Source organism: Gigantopelta aegis, unplaced genomic scaffold, assembly GCF_016097555.1.
Source record: "Gigantopelta aegis isolate Gae_Host unplaced genomic scaffold, Gae_host_genome ctg1621_pilon_pilon:::debris, whole genome shotgun sequence".
Classification (NCBI taxonomy): domain Eukaryota; kingdom Metazoa; phylum Mollusca; class Gastropoda; order Neomphalida; family Peltospiridae; genus Gigantopelta; species Gigantopelta aegis.
In genome coordinates this window covers 155,805-181,985 of record NW_024532773.1, presented here as the reverse complement: position 1 = coordinate 181,985, position 26,181 = coordinate 155,805, and the positions used below count along the sequence as shown (strand labels likewise).

General features: G+C 36.3%; 1 long non-coding RNA gene across 1 annotated transcript in view; it reads right to left on the bottom strand.

Annotated features, from left to right (window-relative positions):
* Window positions 1-26,181, bottom strand: part of LOC121391088 — a 60,498-nt gene that overhangs the window by 22,578 nt on the left and 11,739 nt on the right. The window contains exon 2 of the long non-coding RNA XR_005960353.1: window positions 21,817-21,895. This is a non-coding gene — a long non-coding RNA (uncharacterized LOC121391088). The remainder of the gene's footprint in view (window positions 1-21,816; window positions 21,896-26,181) is intronic.

The window sequence follows — 26,181 nt, the reverse complement described above, 5'->3', positions numbered from 1 at the left end:
CGAATGGCATATACGTAGCGCATGCACATTCCCTCCCTTGGCTTCTACCCCTTCCTTTTGGATATTTCAAAACTCAAACTGAAAAAATATAACATCTTACAGTATGTGACATGATGAATAATACTAATTAATATAATTCAGTATAATGTTGTATATTTACTAACTATACTAGTTACAGAAGAATATTTCAGAACTGAATATATGCATATTATTTTATGTAGCAGAGCCATACGTACTGTAATTTTTTTTTGTTTAGTATGTACATCTCAAAGACCATAAAATACATTTTTGGTCATAATGTTTGAAGACTATTCTTTCCCATCCTACTAGTAGTACTACCACCACCACCAATGTAGGGCATACTTTTAGCTATGACAGGGCTCGAACTGAAGAATTTGTGTACCATTACAATTGCAACTAAAACCAAATGCCATGGGTGAAACAGCAATTTTGAGCCTATATGACAATTTTTTAAAAACAGCTCACTGGAACAAATTTTGGTTTAACCAATTTTCAGACATGTATCTTGAAATTTATTAAAATGTGTTTAATTTTAGGAATTTATATTTGTCAAAGACTCTGTTTTGTAGCCATTTTGTATAAAAATTAGCAAATGGCTCTGGAAAAACTGACTTTTGCAGAATAATAAACATGACTGAAAAACATATTTCAAATGTACAAATGTTATATACTTGCAGATAATGTATGCATGTGCTGTCGTTAGAAGGAGGGAAATATATTGGAAGTGGAGGGTCAGTGGGCTCTCTGTATGTGTGTGCATGTGTATGTATATGGGACATTTATATCTCAACGACAGTAATTGCTGTCATTAAGTTTGAGCCCTGTATCATACCATACTATGGCCCTCATATAAACGTGCATTTAATATAAAGTACTAAACATATATGTATACTGAACATTGCATGGTAAACTACTAAAGAAATGTTACAAATAAATAAATTTGCCTGTGCTAGTTATTCTTATTATTCAGTTCAAAACAAACATATGTTGATGTACATTCAGTTGTATACCAAAAAATCCACCCCTGCGACTGAAGCAATTTTTTTGTTTTTCCACTATTTTTTCAGGTAACCCCATAAACTTTGCTAATAAATTCTTACACACTCGCTTGTTACCAATTATTCAATTTGGTGAGGTAAAAACAAATGCCAGATGAGCATTATATTAAGTACAAGGCTATAGCTCTGGGTGAGTAGAACATTTTAAGCTAACCCTGCATGCATGCACACATATCTTGTACATGGGGTACTTTTAGACCACATGACCCATACCAAAATGGAAATACTGCATGTGGTTTCACCATTTCTCCCATCACTATCTATATACATTTGTAATGTCCAAACAAAAACAAAGTGTGTGGGGGAGGGGGGGTAGATATTCTCTTGGTAAGAGTGTTGCTTTGGGTGTGGGTTTTTGGGCTTTCTTTGTTTTTGTTTTTGTGCAAGAAGTATATTCTGTAACTATTTCAGAACTTAGATCACAATTTTCGATTGCCCTAGAACACTGCAACTAGTGCAAGTCAATAGTTTTATTTATTATTATTTTTAATGTATAATTTGAGACTTTTGGATAAATGTAAAGAAAAAATATTTAATATATCGTACCGTCATACAATTTCGATCGACGTATGTATTCGATACTTTGTAACTGCATGTATCGCTAGATTATGCGAGATATTACGTCACTATCAGCCTGAATATAAACAAAGAAGTGTCTTTTTCCTCACAATATTAAAAATGCTTCAAGTCAAGCTGCCAACTTTATGTTTTAATTATAATACCATAAATAGTGTGCATGTTATCAGTTTTTCGTAATGCAAAATTTTGGTACTAATGAAACGCCTCACATAGCGAAATCCAGGTATCACAAATCCCTGCAAAGTTATCGCTTGCAACACTGACATCTGACCTGCCAAAGTTAGACGATATACCACGTGATCATTACACCGAACAATACATTTTTTGGAAGGCTGGTTGGGTTACCTCTTATGTCATTCATAGCAACGTTCTTTTCTGTAATTTCTGGTGGGGGCATGTTTACATGTGCATTTACATTTACTACAAATAAAGGTGGTTTGGTGGAATTAGATTTTTTGAAAATATATAGTTCTGTATAGCTGTCAGAGTACTTAAGGTCACAATCTGAATTTTGGTGTTGTTGATACGTATAACAAGAGGATTAGACATTAGCCTATGACGAAAACCTAATGTAAATATGTTTTCAGTGAACACTGTCTATTGGTCTGAAGATTATTCAATATTTTTTTACAAGTTACAAACATTTTATGATTTTATTTTCAAATGAAGATTTTGATGTAAATTATTACACGGAGTATAGACCCTTCACTGCCGTAACAAGGACAAAAATAGACAGCCAATCAAACTATCGAAAACATATGATGTTTGTGAAAATATAGCGGAAACACCTGTATGACCTAAAATTTAGCAGCTAGTTGTTTTGGAGGAAAACTTGGTGTTCATGGGAAATTATCACTGTTTTTCACAATAAACTACATGTAATGTGACTTGAGAAAGGTAAAGTAGTATTGTATGTACAAAGTATTGTTTTTATTATATTTAATTTTTTTGCTTATCGTATCAAAAACATATGACGCCAGGATATACGATTTTCAAGTTTACAAATGAATCTAACCAATTTACAAACTTCATGAGCAGGAGGGTGGAGGATGGGGGAACTGCCTCCCTAGTGCTGTCTCAAAACTTCAAATTCGGGCAAAAATTATTAAGATTTTCGGCCATTTATTTCCATCATTCTACCCTCAAAATTGGTTGTAATCTATGTAAAGATGCATAGTGATTCGTTTCCAACCATATATAGCTGTCTGGCAGTATTGCCAATATGAATATAAATTTTGCTATCCAGATTTGGGCAAAATTCAATTAATTCGGGAAAAAGCCAGCCTGCCCTCCTTACGAAAATGGGAGCCTGAACACCTATGATTAATTTTGTAACAAAATGTCAAAACCGCGGTCTTATCTTAGAAGGCGAGAAACTGGACTCCATATCTGCAGTAAGACTACATGATGTCCAAACTTGCTAATATATGACATTAACAAAACGTAATAATAGAAACAAGATAAACAATGAGAATATGTGTAGAACAAACCTCTTACTCCATCTTGTAGTTGACGCAAAATGTCTTGGTCCAATCTTGAACTGGGGACAAATTCTCTCAAAAGCGATGCAAATATCCTATTTCAATCGGAACATTTCAACTATTTCCGGCAGCGGAAATATTTTCGCCGAAAAGATGCGAGGAGTTCCGATGTAATTTTTGCACTTATCGTGAGAGAGTTCCAAAATTTGACATTTTTAATTGATAACAGGTTGACAGGGAATCCCTTCCACTGTGATTTAATTAAAACGTCTTGGATGATACAAAAGTGAGGTTAGGTATTTCAGATACATGTAAATGTAAGTTTAATTTGTAATCCATATTTACAGAAATAAAAATAAAATAAGGATATTAAATCCATGACTGAATGCCTTTAAATTTACTTAAAAACAAACAGATTTTGTGTGACTTTTGTTTTTAACCTGTAAATGCAATTTATTTGACAGGTAATAACATTTTTTTTTTTACATTACTAACTCTCTTATCCATTCATCTCACTAAATCCAAAAGTTTGTGCATCCAAGTACAAAATTTAATCTATGACAGCGAAATTAGTAAAGACAATCAAATTATGCTAATTAGGTCATGGAAGCCATTGTCAGGGGTTAGCTTGTTAGCAGGGAGCAATCAGTGAAAGGGTTAAGTAACATACATACAAATACTCATGTCACCAAAACAACTACTACACTGTGTATAAACAAACCACATGAATATGATGTAACTGTACTAAAATTTGAAAGGTATTACGTTGTACACATGTAAAATAATTTGACACAGTGGGTAAATTACCTCCAAACCACAGGATTATTCTGCCTTGTGTCAAAATTCTGTTTCATAGTCATCTAGGTATTTGGGTTTGATACGATGACGAGCAGGCCGATGAGGTACATCAACATTATTAGAAGGGGTAGGGTTCGGAGACTTATCACATAAGTCATGAGTATCAGTTGGTGCAATGTCTGGAACTATAGTATGGGGTGGAATGTTGTCCATTTGGAAATCAATGGCTGAGGATTGTCTGGGAACAGATGGCAAAGGGGTTGGTTGGTCAATCCTCCAATAACTGGTCACTAGGTGTACAAACATGATTTGTTTCTGGAAATAACAGAGCTAGGAACCTTGAAACACTCGCTGTCTCGTACTCTGTAAGTGGTACTACATAACTGACTGCCAATGAACTTGGCCACATTAACCCACGTGCCATCTATGTGAGTTACCAAGTACCGGGGTCTACTGTGAGTTTTCTGTCACCCACTGATATCTTGGGAGAGTGATGAAAGATGTTGGACGGAGTCTTAGACCTTTCACTATGTTCAACATTATTGGAATTAATCACTTGCTGCTCATTGATTAACTGTTGGTCATCAGCTGGAATTTGTTTGTGGGTGAATTAATCTCTGTGTGTCCACATCTCTCTTGTAGATAGACCATGAGAGCGGATTCAAGAATTCAGCCTTGCTGTAACAACAGCTAAAATCATAGCAGAAATGTAACTGTTGAGAGGAGTATGTCGTAAGAGTTCTTCTTCTAACTCTTGGACAACCTTTTCAGCAACAAGATTCTTTTTAGGATTCTTTATCCTTCCCAACAAGCTGATTCTTTCTTCAGCTGGGAGCTGGATCTGTCCGCACAACAGCTGGTGGTCCATCAAGTGGTCGAAGATCAACACATAATCGAATCAAAGCCTCTCGTAATGATTCATATCGTTCACTTTCAATTAGCATGGTAGCTGTATATGAGGTTACAGTTTCTCTGAGGACAAAAATTAGTTGTTGGTTGTGTTTTATAACTGTGTTCATCAGCGGTGAAGGTGGTGCCAATGGCTTCTGGGGGAGGACACGACATCTGTGCTTTGATAGTTGGAGTGATCTTTGTAAGTGAACGCATTGGTGGCAGGGTTGTAGACATAATATCAATGGCCTTATCGCTGTCTAGGGCATAGAAATACTGGTGAAATACCAATTTCAACTGATGGCGAGTTGGGTGGTCTAACTGTATGTGAAGAACAGTTAGTAGGAACTGACATGGGACTATAATACAGTCTTGAGTTGGATGAGGTGGTTCGTGTCTTTTGACCACGAGTAAACCATCAGTTGAGATGGATGCCACTATAAGGTAACATTTGACGTCTTTAATGTTTGTTAGCTTTTTGGACAGATGTATTCCTTGGCATAAATGTACAAGGGTGCGTCTCATATCTGAGCATTCTTGCTAAATATACAACCATGCATGTCGACTGGTAAATGGTAAACGAACAGTGCCCTGCACAATATCTTGAAGACCAATCGGTCTAACCGTAGCTTCCTCAGTTTGTCGTAAGAAACTGCAAATTTGGCACCTCAACTTGAGATGTCAGACTGAATATTAGCTGCACCTGCAATATGTCTTAAGATGGTTTGGTATCTACTAGCAGTAGACAAGAAGGTTACTATGCAGGGATTGTAGAAACTTCACCTCTATGTAGTTTTTCATATGCCTGTACACATGAATGATGGTGTCATGTTGTGACTGGATAATGTACGGACTAAGGTGTCTGAATGCAACGGCTATAGCTAATGCCTCGATTTCACAAGGAATCCATGTGAGCTGACGAGCTCGAAGTTTGGCACTAAAGAAGCCAGATAGGCATGTTTGGCCATCTCTTGTGATGTATAGTGTAGCACTGAGACCATAATGTTTGAAAGATCCATCAGTCACAATCCATAAGTGATCAGACGGTTTTGGAATCAAAATGGACTTATGGTTAGCCAACTCTTTCTGAACCTTGAGGAAGGATGCCAATTTACTCTCACACCATACAATGCTGTCTTTAGACTCCTTTCCAGCAACTATGTCATCCAGTGGTGATAAGATTGAAGCACACCCAGGCAGTACACTGGACAGAACTTTAAAAGCTCCAATAAATTATCGCAAACCCTCAGCCAAGGAAGGAACAGAGCAGGATGTGAGAGTAGCAACACAGTGTGAATTAGCTCTGAGTGTGCCTGACCTCCAAGTCCATCCCAAAAGAGTTGTAGACTCTGGACATATGGTAGTTTTTAGACCTGATAGACGAAGGTTGGATTTTGATAAACGTGCAAGTACATGTACATTACTCCAGTCGAGTAGGAGCTCAGGTAAAGTACATCACCTCCACAAAAAAGGTCATCAGCAATTTTTGCTACACAGCTCTCTTTTACCAAGTCTCCAAGTACACGGCACATTAATTCTTCAAGGGCTGTTTCTGAGCCTGGCATGCCCATTGCTGATTGGGCAAAAACACGAACACCTCCAAAGGGGGTCACACCGCAACAGAATTTCATTGATTCTTTGGCTAAAGGAATTTGATAAAAGGCACTGGTGAGATCAGTGATGATGATATACTTCCACTTGGCAATTTTTCTGAGAGTGGAGTCAATGTCAGGTAAGAGTGCTGGTTGTGGTTTACTGTAACGTCCAACATCAGCAAGTGCAGTAACCAAACGTGTGCCGCCATTAGGGTTATTTATCAGGAATGATGGGTTGACATATTCAACTGAGACACCTACATCCTCAGGTCGCACAAAAACACCCTTTTCCTCTAGTTTCCTCTCGCAGAAACGTGTAACACCGACACCGGATGTTTGCCAGAATATGCTAAAATATAGTATTTAAAATAGATTGGTTGCGATATGTTGCAAATGATTTGACATGAATGAACCTGCAGGTAACACTGTTAATACATAGGATCGTGTCCCACCACTGCCACCACTCCAGTAAGTTAAGTTTTACACAAATACCCAATCTAAAATAACACAAGACATCTTTTGGCAGAATAGTAACCGGAAGTGACTTTATTACCACAAATGTCAATACTAAAAACCGAACACAAACTACATGTAACAATCCAATTGCGGTCAACAGAACCTATTGGCGCAGTGAGAACACTGATTATTTATTATTATTTATCCCAAGCTTCTTCGGCTGGGAACCTATTGTTTTTACTGGGATCATTATTATTATTATTATTATTAGGTATCCGCACCTCACGGTGGGATAGAATCAACTTTTACAGCTATGGCAAATTCCGTACAAACACCCAGAAACCAAAGTTTGCTAACATAGGTGCACAGACTAGCTAATCTCAGGACAGTTTGTAGGAATTTTATATGAATCAAAGATTAATTTTAAGATATGGGTTGCCCTCAGAGGAATTTGTAGTACATTTAATGCATATACAAATTTAAAAATGTAAATCAGTAGCTACATGGACCCCAGCTGCAATATGCATGAGGGGTTTCAACTCCATGAGATGGGGAAGGGATGATTATATTTTGACATCCATAGTTTTATTGCTCGAACTATCTATCCGTAATATGAATGGCTGACTATACTTCTAAATTAATTTATAAACAATTATATATAGGGTTTTTTTTTCAATTCTGATGTGGAAAATCTTAGATATACAGTGAAAGCTGTCTAAACTGGACCCTAGCCTGTACATACTGAAATTGTGTCAAAACTGGTCAGATTTCATGGTCCCAATTTTTTTCTTATTTAAACCATATGAACTAAAAACTTAATAAAACCAGAACCTGTCCATTTTGGAAACCAGATTGATTTTTGATTCAGAAATGTAAAATCCGTAATTAACCTGAACAAACCTGCTTAGTGTAAACAAATGAAGTGTCAACTTAGCGAAAACACGACTACCAGAAAACAATGCTGACCAGAAAATATGCTGTGCAGCATCCAGTGTTATGTCAGGGGTCACCGATTTCTGCTGTATCAGCCCAGCTTAGCAGACATCAGAGTAATTAATGCTCGGTTGTTTTCAATTGTACTGTCTGGAGCAGTGCAAATTCTTTTCGCAGATACTCACACATTTGATTTTTGGACAATTTATGCACTTTGATAAAAAGACATACTGACACACTGAGAACAAAATGCTAGAAACAAAACCGGCCTCGGTGGCGTCGTGGTTAAGCCATCAGGCTGGTAGGTACAAGGTACAGGGTTCACAGCCTGGTACCAATTCGAACTCAGAGTAAGTTCTTAACTCTTTTCATTCGGCATACGCACTCATGCGTAATACTACTTTTCATTCGGGATACGCATACATGTGTAGTTTGGGAATTCCTTGGGATGTCCCTTATCTATTTATATCCACGGAAGTTATCCCACAATTCCACGCGGTAGGTAATAGAGCACACTTCCTTCCGGCTTACCGCCATTTTTAAACTGAGAAAAGTATTGTTTTGTTGGTAGATATCGTAGTTTTTATAGAATTTTTTCGCGATTTTTTTGTTTCAAAAACTGTCATGGCGGATGCATCTAGCGACGGGAGTGACATTGAAGCAGAAAACGATTATGTAGGCGATAGTTTTACTGTGATAGACGCAAATGAAGAGTGGATACACTAGATTTGTTTGAATCTGATACCGCCGGCGATGAAGAAACTGCGATTTTGATGGTTTCCACGAGGAATGGATTTACGAGGAATTTTCTCAGAGGGCAAAAGCAAACCTATTCAGAAAAGAGGGCGGGTCTGCTTTGTGTCCATCCAGAAGAAGCCGGTGCACTGGATTTATTTTGAACATTTTTGGGACTTGAACATGTGGCAACACATTGTGACCGAGACAAACCATTTATTCTCCGAACAAGAACGAGACAAAAATCCCCCACCAACCTACGCCCCTCATTATAGACCAACAGACTTCCGGAAATGAAATCATTCATTGGATTGTGTTTTGGGATGGGAATACTGAGGTTGCCTGCCAGAAATGACTATTGGCGTGTTGGAAAGTTTTTGTTCAAAACAAATTACAACCACATCATGCCAAGGATACTTTTAACTTGTTGTGGCGTTATCTGCATCTACAGAATAATGAAGAATTGGGACCCCAAGGAGATAGAAATGCCGACAAACTTTTTCAAGATCAGATGGTTGTGTAAACTATCTGAATGAAAAATTCCAGTCTGTTTACATGCCATACACGGACAGTTTTTCTTTGGACGAGAGTATGGTCAAATTCAAAGGCAGATTGGGATTTCGACAGTACATGCCTGCAAAACCCATCAAATGGGGAGTGAAAATTTTGGTCGGTGTGCGAAGCAGACACTGGTTATTTGTACAACTTCCCAATTTATACCGGAAAAGATAACGGAGTCCAGGAGAACGGTCTGTCACACACCGTGTTGTCATGGATTTGTGCACGCCATTGTTTGGAACTAACGCTTGTATTTACATGGGACAACTACTATACAGGAATTGAACTGTCAACATTTCACGATTTGCATGTACATGGAATCCATGCTTGCGGAACAGTCAGGGCAAACCGAAAAGGACTACCAAACAGACTTTTTGCCGAAGAATACAAAGCTTCAAAAGCATGAATTCAAGTTAGCTCAGAAAGATGAACTGACATACTGCATTTGGCAAGATACCAAACCTGTTCTCTTCCTTTCAAAATTTTCATTCTCCGGATGAATACTGGAATCGTATCCAGAAGAAACAACGTCCGCCAAAAAGTGAACGTCAACAACGCCATCACTCATCAGTGACTACCAGATGAATATGGGAGGTGTAGATCGCATGGACCAGATGATTCACTACTACATGATAAATCATCGATCTCGCAAGTGGTGGAGGCGTATATTTTTCAGCCTGGCCATGTCATGCGCACATAATGCATACATATGTGCCAAGGATGAACATCCGATACCATCGATGAATCGCTGGCCCAACTTCCAGGATTTTATCGAAGACTTATCTGAGGAACTTATTGGTAACAGCAGGGCAAAAAAGGCTGTCAAAAAGTTTGTTTTATTTAACGACGCCGCTAGAGCACATTGATTTTTTATCTTATCATCGGCTATTGGACGTCAAACATGTGGTCATTCTGACACTGTTTTTAGAGGAAACCCGCTGTCGCCACATAGGCTACTCTTTTTACGACAGGCAGCAAGGGATCTTTTATTTGCGCTTCCCATAGGCAGGATAGCACAAACCATGGCCTTTGTTGAACCAGTTATGGATCACTGGTCGGTGCAAGTGGTTTACACCTACCCATTGAGCCTTGCGGAGCACTCACTCAGGGTTTGGAGTCGGTATCTCGATTAAAAATCCCATGCCTCGACTGGGATCTGAACCCAGTACCTACCAGCCTGTAGACCGATGGCCTGCCACGACGCCACCGAGGCCGGTAAAAAGGCTGTCAAAGTGTGTAACATTGAAAGGCCAGTGCTAGAACACAAGGTTGAAAATTTTTTCACAAAACGAAAAGTGTGTCGAGAGTGTTCATTAGCGGCATCAGGAAAGAGGCAGAGGCCAGGAGCTACAAATTTTGGATGTGTGCAATGTCAGATTCCTGTGCATGTTGAATGCCAGTCCAAGCACATTATGAGATGTTACAGTGCCTGAACTGCTGTCAAAACATTTGTGTACATATCAAGTGACAAACCTGTATATATTTTCATTTGAATACTCGCCTGAACTTTTTTTCTTTCTTCTTTTTTTTGACAATTCCATGGATTATTGCAGTGTAAATAGTGTGTATGTGCTCTTGGAAAATCAACCTGGATACATGTTTTGATCAGTAAGTATAATAAATTATTTGTCTTACCATGAATGAACTTTCAGTGAAGTTTTATTATTTTGGATCATAATGATGTGATGTGAATCGTTTTGCTTGCAGTATAGGCACTTTTGACACGTCGACTTGAATTTATTATAACTCCATTATTTATTGGTGTATCTTAGATATTTTTACATCATAATGTAGATAATTGAATTGCCTATAATTAATACACTGACAATCACCTCTTTTAGCATGTTTTCATTCAGATATTTTGACATCAACACAATTTTAATTTTTTTTACTACCATATTATGGTATATAATATATATAATAAAATATAAATATTGCATAAAATTTATAATAAAGTACACAGTTATAAAGGGCATTCAATTCCAAACAAAATGGTATTTTCATTTATATATATAACTTGATAAATAAATATTTTATGGCAATTTATAGTAAACAGCGAATTCCCACATGCATTTCCAGAAATTCCAGAAATTCTCAGATATTGGAGGTCACATTCACATGTGGGTTGCAGAATGAAAAGAGTTAAGGGCTCAAAGGGTAGGTGTACGGCCACTACACCCTCTTCTCTCTCACTAACCACTAACCAACTATCAACTAAACTACTGTCCTGGACAGACAGCCCAGATAGCTGAGGTGTATGCCCGGGACAGCATGCTTGAACCTTAATTGAATATAAGCACTAAAATAAGTTGGAATGAAATGAATGCTAGAAACAACTAAATTTAGGGTGAAATGACTTAATTTGTATTTTATACACTAAATATAAAATTTAAAAAATGCTATCATTTCTGCAATAGAAATGATAAATACACAAACTGTATTATGCAATCTTAATTATGGTAAAAACTAAATTACTTTGAATTTTGTTGTTGTTTTGATTTGTTTTAATGTTAGTTCCTAAATAAGAAATATACTTAACAAAATTGGGATACTGTAACATTATTATTAGTCCAACAGTCACATTTGTTAGGCAATTCTCGGACTTGTTCGTTTACAGTTATGAATTTGATGCAGATATCAAGGGAAATAACTGTATTCTAAAATGTGACACTTTAAACACTGAATCGGGTCTAAACTGGAAAAATAGTTGGTCCCCAACGTGATTCAGTTTCACTGTATAAGCTGTGGAATAATAAAGGGCCCAAGAAACTATGAACTTAGATTCAAGATCCAATTAGAAATAATGCAAGAATTCAACAAAGTTTGATGATGAACAATATGAAATTCAAAAACTACTGTTAAAATTTATTAGTTGACCCAGAGCTTGGCATGATGCAGTATATTCGCTGGTACGTGTGTTCAGCCACGTACAGCTATTCAGAATATGACTTGGTGATGCTTGACACTGAGTCATTGGTTCTTAAATTTCTTGGTAAAAAAACTGAAAACAATCCTATATGCACTCGTATATATTATCTGATTGAATACATATGATCGATGTAAAATGGTAACAAAGAACAATGTTGACATCCCATTGTTGTTAGTTTCTATTATTGTATCATTTTAAGTTTCTTCAGCAAAATGTCTTCAAAGAAAAGGTACTGCGAGAAAGACCTGATTTCAGCAGTAAACGAAGTACGATCAAAAACACTATCATTAAGGAAAACATTTGCCAAATATGGAGTGCTAGTTATGATAATCCAACACAGGGTTCAAGGAAAGGTGGATCATAATTAGCTTCTCATGGATGGCCAACGGTTTTATCGCAGGAAATTGAAGCAAAGCTCGTTTTGAAAATAAAGGCTGCTGTATAGTGCAGCGATTTGGGATAACTCGCAGAATGCTAGCTATTCGAGTGGCAAGACTTGTCCGTCGACTGCATGTAAAGATCCCATTTAACATCCCTGGTAAAGACTGGATTGTAGTCTTTTTGAGAATGCACCCCAATTTGAGTATCAGGTTTCTAACCGCAAACTCCACCATCTGAGCTAGAATGCTTAACCCAATAGTTACAAACATACAAAATGAAAAGAAAGACTTCTATATGCTCTTAGTTAGACAAGAGCAACCATTACATAATTAAGTAATTATCAATCCTCTTCTACTGCAGTCATGTCATAATATGTAGCAGGTTTTATTTTTAATGAATATAGTTCTTTAAATATGTTTGTCAAAAGATATATGTAGCTGTCTGTCAAAGGTGTAAGTGGAAATGAAATAGTACATTAAGGTATTGAATGTAATATTGTGCTGCATAACAATTAGTATGTGGAGTAATGTATTTTTATGAATTAGGTCGTGTCATGAAGTGATATTGACAATGTTGTATTTGATCCTTTCAGAGTCTTTTTATTTGTTTTTCCATGATTTGATATTTTGTCGTAACTTGAGCCACTACCAGAATAAAGAACCTCTCAACCCCTTACAGCGAGTCATTCCATTCTTTGGTGTCGTCGGCGATGAAATTGTTAGCTGTAACAAATGGAGCCTCCAGTGAAGATTTCTTTATTCTTGAAGACCCACAGCCGGGATGATTCACGAGATGCCACTACATTCCATGATGACATCACAACATGTGTTCATGTGTTGAGTGTTTGATAATATTTCTAGGAAATCTGAATTCGAGGATTCAACAATCACATTATTCGCCAGAATAATTAGATCTTTAACTGTGAAGTGATAATTTTATTTAATACAGTTTATTCGATAAACTTTTCCAATGGGAAATTTGAAAAAAACCTTGTTTGAAGTGTTTTTCGATTTGACATTTGACAGTGTGGTTTAATAACTGACTGATTTTGGTGTACAGATTATTCTGTGAGGGGCATGTTGTATACTATGATATATTAGTGATTTGTGAACTTTGCCTGTTTGTGAACATTAACAGTTTAGGAAAGTGATAGTACTTTCTAATGACAATGAACTTAGCGGTGTGGTGATATAAGATGGCTTTCACTTATATTTACTAATAGATAGTAACCTGAAGTTAGGGAATTAGGTAGTATAGTTAGAACATAGCACTATATTTTTGTATCCTCTGAGGAACATACCCGGTATGTCATTGATGGGTGGGGTAATCTAGCAATACATGTATTGGTTTGCTAGTATTCGTGGGGTTCTCTCCTTTGTTTTTTTTGTGTGGGTTTTTTGTTTCATCTCTTTAATTTTGTCCAAATGGCTGAATCGAAAATGGAACCAGATGTCGATGTCGATTCCGATTATGATAGTTTGATTCAAACATTAAAATATATGGGGTTTTTTACCAAAGGCAGATAACCCTTCTCAGTTGAGAAAATGGATGATGGATTTTCTTGTATCATCAGGTGACATACCAAGTGAGTTTTTGTCAACAGAATCGAAGTTCAATGAGCCTGTTAATGGTAAGGTGGATAGTGAGATAAATCAGTTGACTGAGGCATTGACTAACATTACCCAACCACCAAGGTTATAGATATTTATGGGTGAAAATGGTAAAGGTGAGGTTACTTACGATGTTTGGCGATATGAAGTACAATGTTTGATAAACAAAGCAAGCTATCCGGAGCATGTGCTTGTTCAGGCATCAGGGGTGATGCATGCAGCTAAAACAGCGTCCTTTACAAGTGCAGATGCTAGTATTGAAGTGTTACTTGCTAAGCTGGACAGTGTGTATGGTACCTGCGAAGAACCAGAATCTTTGAAGGCAGATTTTTTTCAACATGAAACAATACTGAATTTTGGTGAATTGACTTTGGCAATTAGGCGAATAGAACGTGAATGTAGTCAAAGACAATTATCTGAACGTGGTAAACAGGCTATTGTGAAAATGGCATCCAACACAATTGAGGTGTTAGAGATTAAAGAGTTGACAGGTATGGTTAAAAGGTTAACTACTGAAGTAGGTCACCTTAGGAATCAGGTCAAACAGAATACTCAGAATCCGCCTCCACAGAAAATGTCGGAATTTAGGTCATTTCCCGGTAGGGACCAACAAAGAGGTTTATAGTTTGCTATCCAAACCAACGTATTGATGGTAATTGGGATGGTCCTGTGCCAGTGTCCAATCAAGGTACATATGACAGGTCACAAACTAAGTCATATCCAGTTTGTTGGAGGTGTGGTCAAGAAGGCCATATTAAGAAAGGTTGTAGGGTGGTGTTATCAATGAGTCTTTAAACATGAATCGGTCCGTGGAAGGCGGTATCCACTGGACCAAAGACAGACCGCAACTATAAGTAATGAGTCACCTCTTCAAACACATTTAGTTGGTGAATCAAATGAAAGTGTAGTGATTGTTTCTGGTGTGGAATGTTTAGCATTGTTGGATACAGGTTCAACCGTGTCCACCATTAGTGAAGATTTTTACAAGTCCAATTTGTCACATATTAACATATCTACTCTGCAATTAGCACCATTTTGAATACAGAATGTGCAGATGGTAATAATCTTCCTTATTTGGGCTATATAGAAGTTGAGTTAGATACCAATGGGTTGAATGAATAGGACAGTTTGCCTTGTTTACTGTTAGTAGTTCCTACAAGTAGTTACAATTCAAGAGTACCAATTTTGTTGGGGACTAATATACTGACACCACTTATGAACAAGTGTAAAGAGAATTCTCATTCAAAGTTTTTGCAAAACCCCAACATTCATACATCGTGGTATTTGGCGTTCTGTAGTATGACTTTAGCAGAAAGGGATTTGATAAAAGCAAAATGGCGGTTAGGAATTGTAAAAAGAGCAGAGGTGAAAAATGTAATAATTCCTCCTAATAGCGATGTTGTTGTTAAGGGTTTTATTGACAAACAAATGTTTCACCCTAGGTCAGCTGCAATTGTACAATCATGTAAGGAGTCAGGGTTGCCAAGTGATATTGATACTGCACCATCTTTGATGATGTATGAATTTGGAATGAAAAATATAGTAGATATTCATATTTCCAACGTGACTACCAATGCTATAGTAGTGTCCCCCGGTGCAATATTGTGTGAAGTTCAACCGGTTACTGTTGAAGATGGGTTTTGTGGATCTTCTGCAGATAAATCATCTGTTATAGACAAAGTTGATGTAGAGACATCCCTAACTGATGAACAATATAAGGACGGGATTGAGTTGATTTCCACATTTGATGATATCTTTTCCCACAATGATATGGATTTAGGGCATTAAACGGCTGTTCAACATCGAATAGATTTGGTAGATGTTACACCCTTCAAGCAGCGTCATAGGCGAATACCCCCTGCAATGTTTAATGAGGTTAAGGAACATTTGAAGCAGTTGTTAGCTTGTGGTGTTATCAGGAAGTCACAGTCACAGTCCTTGGAGTTCTAATGTGGTTCTTTGTAGAAAAACAAAAAACAAATTGAGGATGTGTGTTGAATACAGGCAGCTAAATAATATCAGAGTTAAGGATTCATATGCTTTGCCCAGAATTGAAGAATTACTTGTCTTGTCTGGAAATAAGTATTTTACTAAACTCGACATGAAATCTGGGTGATAGCTATCAGGTTGAGGTGCTTGAGGAGCACAAGGAGAGGACAGCTTTTACAGTAGGCCCCTTAGGGTTTTATGAATATAATAGACTTCCCTTTGGCCTCTGTAATATAGTCCTGCTACCTTTCAGAGATTAATGGAAGAGTGTCTTGGTGATTTACATCTTTCCATTTGTTGTGTGTACATTGATGATTTGATTATTTATTCTTGGACATTTGATGAACATTTGAACAGACTTTCTACAGTTTTCAATAGATTGAGAGAATGTAATTTGAAACTTGCACCTGAGAAATGTAGTTTTTTCAAAAGAAACGTTTGTTATGTTGGGCATGTCATATCAGAACAGGGTATAGAGCCCTATGTTGACAAGATTGAGGTTGTGAAGTCTTGAAAAACTCCAACTTCGGCAGAAGAAGTTCGTAAATTTTTAGGATTTGCGGGTTATTATAGGTTTGTTGCTAATTTTTCTAAAATTGCAAAACCATCATTTCTGCTGATATCAGTTTCAAATAAGACTTCTGTGAAGAAAGATTTTATTTGGAAAGAGGAACATGACATAGCTTTTAAGGAATTGAAGGAAAAACTTATTACGTTTCCAGCACTAGCATTTCCTGATTTTTCTATGCCCTTTGAATTACATGTTGATGCTAGTAATCAGGGTTTGGGTGCTGTGTTGTATGAGGGACGAGATGATAATTTGAGAGTGATAGCATATGCAAGTAGGGGTTTAAATAAATCTGAGCAAAACTATTCAGCGCATAAATTGGAGTTCCTGTCACTCAAATGGGCAGTTACTGAAAAGTTCTACGACTACTTGTATGGACATTCTTTTGTAGTGAATACTGATAACAATCTGTTAACCTATATACTGACATCTGCAAAGTTGGATGCTGTTGGGCATAGATGGTTAGCCGCTCTTTCAACTTATGACTTCAGTATCAGATATCGTCCAGGCACTTCGAATATGGATGCAGATGCACTTTATAGGCTACCAGGCAATAGTCATGGGGTAGAGTGGAAAGAAATTCAGATGGAATCTCTTAGGGCCATTTGTAATGTTGCATCAAGAGAAGGCTTTGTTGAAAGTTTGGGTATATCAGGTGAATCCATTCCAGATGATGGGTTAGAATTGGATTATATGTCAAAGAGAGATTGGAGAAAAGCTCAAGCTGATGATCCTATTATTTCTGTAATGATGAGATTTGTGAAAGAGAGGAAAAAAACATCTATACTAGCGGGAAAAGGTTTCTGTGCACCAAATAATTACATATAGAGTATAATTTACTTGAAAATGGTCACAAAAAAATTCAGTAAATAAACTTATAAACACTTCCTTCCATATCCCAGCAGTGCCCAGTCAATTGCACGAGCTATTCATGCTTTGTGATCATACGTTGCATTACTAGCATTCTTGGTCACATGCTCCTCTTTGACATCATTTTTCTTATCATTAGACTCAACTATTGTATGGATTCTCATCACTCAGAAAAATACTTTTGTTGGTATCTGATCATCGTCAGTGTGATGTCACGCCTTCAAAAAAATTAACTTCTCCAAAAGATGGGCATGATTGCAGTTAGAATGGCACAAGCGTTGGTGCTAGTCATTTTGGTGTTCATTGGTGTTCATCAGAAAACTATGCAGTGTCTGCGGAGATGTTCTCGACAGTTTATGAATACGAGGGATATTCCATGTTTAGTGAGTCGACACGTGACGTCATGTTAACCAATCGTCAATATCAAGCGGGTACACATGTGGAATCATTTGGAAATGACAAGTTTAACATCCCAATACATCCCTGTGTTAAGGCCAATCAGTGGAAGAACTTTACGCAACCGATTAGGTGATCACAAAGTACGACCATGACATGACGTCAATACGTTGTTCTGTTATATCGTCACCGACGGTGCACCAATCATTGTGTAGACCGTATTTCAGGTTCTGAGGACAGGAGGGGATCAATGTACTTTTGACAGATAAATAGTACATCTATGTAAAACACAATATTTTAACATTTTTATAAATATACGTCTCACTAAAATGTTAATGATACACGGGAACTTTTTTCCATGAGTATATTAATTTTCTTCCATCAGTTGAGTTTAATGCATTGAGGAGAAAATTTGATCAGCTTTGGTTTAAACAAGGAATTCTGTTCAGAATTACTTCAGAAAATGATATACAAAAAGTCAGTTAGTATTACCTTCTGTATATAGGAAAATAGTTTTAACAGGGCTGCACGATGATATAGATCATCCAGGGCGTGACCAAACTCTGTCCTTGCTAAGAGAGAGATTTTATTGGCCTGGTATGGCACAGGAGGTTGATTCATGGATTAAAAGTTGTGATAGGTGCATAAAGAGAAAGACCAGTACAAATGTTAAGAGTTCCATTAGTCAGTATAACTACTACACATCCATTAGAATTGGTAGCTATGGATTTTCTAACACTTGAACCTTCTAAAGGAAATTTTCAGCACATCCTTGTAATAACTGATCATTTCACAAAAGATGTCCAAGCCATCCCCACTAGAAACATGTACTACCGCAGAAGTGCTCTTCAACCATTTTATTATCCATTATGGTATTCCTTCCAAAATTCACTCTGATCAGGGTGAAATTTTTGAAAGCAAGTTGGTCAAGGAACTCTGTGCTATCATGGGAATGGATAAATCCCGTACCACCCCATGGGAAATGGACAGTGTGAGCGTTTTAATAGAACATTGTTAGCTATGTTGGGAACTATGGATCCTGCTAAAAGTCTGATTGGAAATCACATGTGGGTCCACTAGTTCACGCTTACAATTGTATGAAACATGATACCACAGGGTTTTCTCCTTATCTAGTAATGTTTGGTAGACACCCAAGATTGCCTGTAGATATAGAATTAGGAAAAGACGGAAATCTAGGATATGAATCGATGTTTGTATGTAAAGTCTTTGCGTCTAAAATTACTCAGAAATCTCAAGAATGACAAAAACAAAACTATATGATGTAAACGCTAAGGGGGCAAGTCTTCAGAAAGGGGATAAAGTTCTAGTGAAGATTTTAGCACATGATGGTAAACATAAGTTGGCTGATAAATGGGAAAATGAGCCATATATTGTGATAGAACAGCCTATCGACATTATAATGTCAATATTCCTGTTTATGTTGTTTCACCGGATTCCAAGGATGGATCGTTGGGGAATTTACTGACTAGGGACATTGTTCGAATAGTGTTGGATACTAAAAAGAAAACAGGAGTTAGTGAACTCGATCAGTGTGCAGATGTAGTCTCTATTGCTTCAGATGAGTGTGTGGAATGTGTTCCTTTGGTACCATTGCCACAATTAGTGGTTGAGGACAAAACGGATAATGACATGATTCATTCAGATGTTAAAACTGATATTTCAGCAAATCCGTCACGATTGGATATTAAAAATCCATTAGGTTTTGATCAAACGATTGTTGAAGATGTTGACATGAACAGAGATCAGGAAATAGTGAATAATGATATAGAAGGAATTAATGCAGATGAGACAGAAGTGAAAACATTTATGGAGGAAAATGTACATGAAATTGACAATGTAGAAAATATTGATTCTCCAGCTACTAAAGTTACTGATAGTTTGTTAGATGCTAGAGATTCAGCTGTTCCATTGCGTCCAGTAAGACAAAAGCGTAAACCAAACTGGATGACTTCAGGGGGGTTTGTAATGTCATAAAATGTTAGGACCTCTGAATGGTTGGACAAGGCTACATTTTTAGAGTCTTTGGCTGAGAAGAGTTGGTTTTCAAAATATCCAGAAAAACTGTTATGAGGCGATGGTGTCAGTTGTAACCAAACAGTTGATAGTTGTTAATGACGGAGATGCCATTTCAGAAACGGGGGGAGTGTGTAGCAGGAGGTTTTATTTTAATGTATATAGTTCTTTAAATGTGTTTGTCAAAAGATATTATATGTAGCTGTCTGTCAAAGGTGCAAGTGGAAATGAAATAATACATTAAAGTATTGAATGTAATATTGTGCTGCATAACAATTAGTATGTGGAGTAATGTATTTTTATGAATTAGGTCGTGTCATGAAGTGATATTGACAATGTTGTATTTGATCCTTTCAGAGTCTTTTTATTTGTTTTTCCATGATTTGATATTTTGTTGTAACTTGAGCCACTACCAGAATAAAGAACCTCTCAACCCCTTACAGCGAGTCGTTGTCCCATTCTGTGGTGTCGTCGGCGATGAAATTGTTAGCTTTTACAATATGTATGACATCATATTTAGCAGTTATTTAGCAGTTCCTTTCTGAAGATGAATAACTGAAACATGTAAAAGGATATTATTTGCACAAACTATTTGTTGTATTCAACTGGTTTTGCATAATGGAGACGAACGACAAAATTATCCGTGCTAAATTTTATGCACAGCAATTTATTTTTCTTACACCCGCTAAATAAAATTCCCATGACACCTCAAAATTGGACATAAGTGCACTACAAAACCCACCTGTACTTTTGATTGCATATGCAATATCAGTTCTGTAGATTAATTTCTTTCCAAGTACTGTTGGTTCAGGTAACAAAGATAAAAAAAATGTAAGTAATAATTATAATACAATTACAAAGTATTTTTAAAATATCCTAATACAATTATTAAGTACTCTGAATCAACAGGAAATATTCCGACAAGGGGTGTATTTCCTAGGATATATGCATGTACCTACTGGGGGGGGGGGGGAGATATTTGGAGGGGGGGGGTAAATTTCCTGTGACACTGGTTTAGAGAGGGTCCAGTTTTCACTGCATTTATATCATGATAGATAGATACATACATTCATCGTAGTGCCATATAAAATTTATAAAACTCATTTCATAATTGTTAATTTATACCACTCTGTATTTTATTAATTATACTTTTGAATAATTTTTTTTTTTTTTTTTTTTTACAAATTGTCAATATCCAGCACTGATGTAAAAAAATATGGTAAACAAGCACCCTGCTCTATCAAAATCCTGGCTAGAATACTGTGGTATAGTTGGAAAAACATATTATTTCTGTTCGTTTCTGTTCACGTTACCCCCACTGACGTCACAAGTTTATAGTTCCAATTCTCAATCACTGCATGTAAAGCACCACATTATGAGAAGAATCTATTATAGTCACCCAGAATGATAGTCTGGGTTTTATTTCTAAAATTTGACTTGATGCCCATGGCTTTGACTTTGGGAATTTGTGTGTCATTTTACAAAACAGAAGAGGAAATTTTCATCTTATTAAACCAAGTTAGATTTTAAAAGAATAATACTATACACATAATGTACTTGTATTTGTTTAAATTAATTTATCTATTTTGCATTATGAAATGTTATGGTTGAGGGAAGGGGTGTTTGTCAAGTGTTTGATCGTATGGATATCAAAATATATCTGTATATAATAATAAACAAAAGGAATATCTACATTCATATTGGGAATGTTTTAGTCCAAAATTGGGAATACAAAATGACAGCCTTCTGTGAATAGTGGGGAATAATGCCAATTATCGGAGTTTAGAAACGTACATGTAGGTGATAAAACCCTGATAGTATAATAAATAATTACAAAATTATAGGGATTTCGTTAAATCATCAAGTGAAACAATGACAACAATGAAACGATGACCATACAAAATTACTGCAGAAGGAATATAAGCATAACTTACAATAATTCGTTGAACAGCCGAGTATTAGAAGTAAAAGATACTGCTGCAACAAACAAATCTTCCTCATCGTGGAGTATTTCTGTAATTATATAAAAAGAACTGACAGTATACACATGTATGTATGTCAATGAGACTGCAAAAGTACCAAATTTATAATAAGAGGTCCACTGCACTAAACAGTCACCGAAGTAAATTATTGACATCATCCACCATATCCATTTTTGGGGTGGGGTGGGGGGTGGGGTGGGGGGTGGGGTGGGGTGGGGTGGGGTGGGGGGGGGTGGGGTGGGGGGGGGTGTGTTGGTTCAAGGGAGCTTTTCACCCCATTTAGTTTGGAAATGATCCAATAGTTGTCAAAAAATGAGTTTAAATGCATCTAGTCCAACCTCCTACAAAAATGTTTCTTGTAAATAATTTTTGTTTTGTTTTATGTAAGAAGAAAATTAAAGTATTTTGTAAATAACCAAAAAATATTATTTTCGTGTCCAATTTAGAAAACAATTGGCTAAGAAATAAATTACTTGTACTAAATTTCATAGCATGAAAAAAGGTGTTCCCTGTGGGACGCACTATAGTAAACTTCAACCCTCCTCAGGCACAAACGGGACATAACAAAAATAATTATTGGTCATGAAAGCATACAAAACATCAATACATAAATGTTAAATAATTATACGTAAAATATTTTATCAGCCACTTCACTTCAGGCTTAGCAGTTATTAAACAAATTGCACACTGTTTGCAATGCAGCAAATATAAAAATCAAAGATTCACATGTACCACCATTTTTTTTAATGAATTTGTTTCAATACAATGAAAATATTTAAATGATCCATGGATGCAAGTGCCTCAGACATTGACCTAACTAAGGGACAAAGAGAGATGAGATTGTCAGGCATATGAATCTATGATGATTATCATTTATGAAAAACAACAAAAACATTGACCTCTTCTAAAGGCTAGAGGTTTGTGTGTGACCTTAATGTCGATATGCCAAAGCTATACAAATTGAGTCCAGACTAAAAGCCTTAGCACAGCCCAAAAAATGATACATTTATATTGGAATCATATCCAGGCATCATACACACCTATAGGTTAAACACTTTTTGGTTTCCATGATTAATGTATGCATTTATTACTCATCTGGTAACAATGATGTGAATTTTGAAAATTAAAATTATTTTGATAAGCATTTCCACTTAGAACACAAGATCAGCCCAGGGAATTAAGGTAGGCAATTTAACAGTCACTTTTCGCACCTGTTTTGGCTTCGTACACAATAAATATAGCATATCAAAAAATGACCTCTGGATATGTTTTATTTATTGTGTACGAAGCCAAAACAAGGGTCCGAAAAGTGACCAATTTGTTAACAACTACGATAAATTACTCTCCTACCTTTAATTACTTTTACATTCCCCCCACATTTTGTCCAGACACAAGTTGTGAAAACACTATTACTGCAGGGTATGTACTTGGGATTTTTTTTTACTGGCCAATCGGGCCACTCAAAGCAACACATTGACTTGCCCGTACAACTTTTGAATGGCCCCCGACCGAATTTCGTTAAAAAAAAATAATAATAAAAAAAATAAAAATGCTTAAATTGCACTTTAAAAACATGTTACCATATAATACAAACAATAATTAATAACAACATCTGAAAGGTTTTACCAAGGCTCAGTCTTGGAATGAATAAAGTGCTTTTATGGCCGTATGATGAGGAATTAAAAAAATACTAAGCTGACAGCAATCTATACAAACAATAATCACATCCACTAGAGAAATAAACACACAGCACAAGTTAAAGGCATAATCACTATTTAATTATGATATGGATAATAACGATAATAAAAATATTTCTAAACCATACAAAGTAAATCACTATAATAACGTAGTAGAATATTGTGTCGATATCATACAATAATTAAAATATTACATTTTGGAACAAGTTGGAACATATATTTATTACATGTACGCAACACATGTTCAATGGATGTAGGCACATGCAAAAAGAATGAACAAACAACAACAACCAAATTGTTGAAAACGTCTCCACAAAGCCTGAATAGTGTTTATGTGGACACCAAATTGCATAGCAACAGCACGGTGGAGCATACCAGCCTGGATCATACCAATTGCGCGAAGGCGGTCATTTTCATGATGGACAACATTCACGTCTTGTACGAGTTCATTATTTATTTTTAAATGAAGTTAAAAATTGTGTTTTAGATTGTTCGAAGCGAACAACTTTGGCGGCCATGGTTGTTTCTAGGTCTGATGTTCGGCAAGTCCAATTTCTAAATAGGGATGCGATGCTTGTTACTCTCTTGGTTATCGTATTAACATTATGTTGTTATAGTTTAGTTATATGTTATCAAAATAAACAATTAGTGATGTATATCTAATTTAGACTGTTTTGTTTAAAAGAAAAAATCGTTATTAAACTTACCCATAATGAACCTGAAAGCCACACTATCAACAATTATTTATTGTTTGAATTTAAAGGAGAATGGATCTCTTTATTATTATTAAATATACAAACAATAATTAACCGTAATTAAGTTTGTGGCTTTGTTTTAACCATGGCTTATTTAAAGGTGCGGTTTATTTACGGATAAAAGTGGGAACCAAGTGGTGCGGTTTATACACTTCTTCTTTTTTGAAAGTTTGTTTCAAATGTTTTTTTTACAGGTATTTAAAAAAATAGCAATAGCAAACCAGCTCAGAGCTGGAACAATAAAACAAATGTATATAGTTTATAACAATAAAACATGACACTAATTGAAGAAAAAAACGGAATTTGCAGAAATCTGAAACGGAATGTGGCAAAATCTGAAACGGAAAATCATCCCCTCTAGTCGTGGTATGTGCTATCCTGGTTATGGGATGGTGCATATTAAAAAATCCCTTGCTGCTAATCGAAAAAGAGTAGTCCATGAAGTGGCGACAGCGGGTTTCCTCTCTCAATGTCTGTGTTGTCCTCAACCATATGTCCGACGCCATATAACCATAAAATAAAATGTGTTGAGTATGTCGCTAAATAAAACATTTCCTTCCTTCCTTTTAAGAGTAGATATTTGAAAACATAAACCACATCTGTATAGGCCGGTAGTATAATACATGCCACACCTGGATAGGTCAGTAGTATATATATAATACATTAATTAACAAAAAGGAAATGCCGATATTTAATTAAAAGAAATTTATTGAAATCCAACAGTTAAAGCTCCTATATCCGGTTTCCATGTTATGATGTCGAATAGCAGACCCTACACTGCACCTTTATTACACTCGTCCATCTTCGCTATCAACGGATATTATCAAAAACCTACTATTCATGCAATTCGCAAGACATAAAAGTGCAGTTATGCCTGCATTTTGATTTAGTAATCGATATTATAACATTGTAACCGTATATAGCAGCTTTAACTGTTGGATTTCAATAAACGGAGTACAGTGTTTTGGATCAATGAACCTTCAGACTACTAAACCTTCGGACTATTGAACCTTCGGACTATGGAGCGGTCCCTGTTTAAGCTAGTATTTGGAACCTTTTTACAACCTTGCGACGGGCTTCCCGCATGCTTGTGACAAACTTCTCGCAAGCTTACGACAAGCTACCTGCACGTTTGCGACAAGCTTTCCGCATGCTTGCAAAACAAAAAAATAGATGCTACACGTTGTCAGATACTTAGGCTACACAATTAGTTTTCCTGTACGATAGACATGTTCCATGTATACATGTGAGATAGTCTTGACTAAACTGATATGCTAAAAAGCTCCTGGTCTTATATTCTTCTTTTTGTTTTAGGTTATATTCCTCCACTATCTGGAGATCCACACAGTGGTGTAAAGTCATTTGTTTATCTAGTGATTTCCCTAAAAATTAGACAAGGCATGGTAGACCAAACACTTTTGGGGCATTTTCACCATTTTCGGGGCACTTATTCTTCATTAAAAATACAAAACAAATTAATTAAAATAAACATTAATGTAATTTGTGTGCTTGCAAAATGAATGGCAAAAGATATAAAAGGCATATTTTATTAATTAATAATACCTTTTTGGGTGTTTTATAAAGGCAATTTTAGAATTAATTACTGAAAAAGGCTTGTTTAATCTCAGGGCAGCATGGCACTGATTGAGGCAAGATGGTGCTAAGACTATTGAGGCATGGTGCTGCACCATGCTAAAACAAGCTAGGGAAAACACTATTATCTCTTCTTGTTTTCTTTTTTCTTCTGTTCCACCAAGCAGGATTCAACCAAACTTGGTCCAAATGATCGTTTTATAGACCTGACCAAGTGTTGTTATTTTTCAGGCTGATAAAAATTCCAAGATGGCCACCCTGGCCTCTGAATA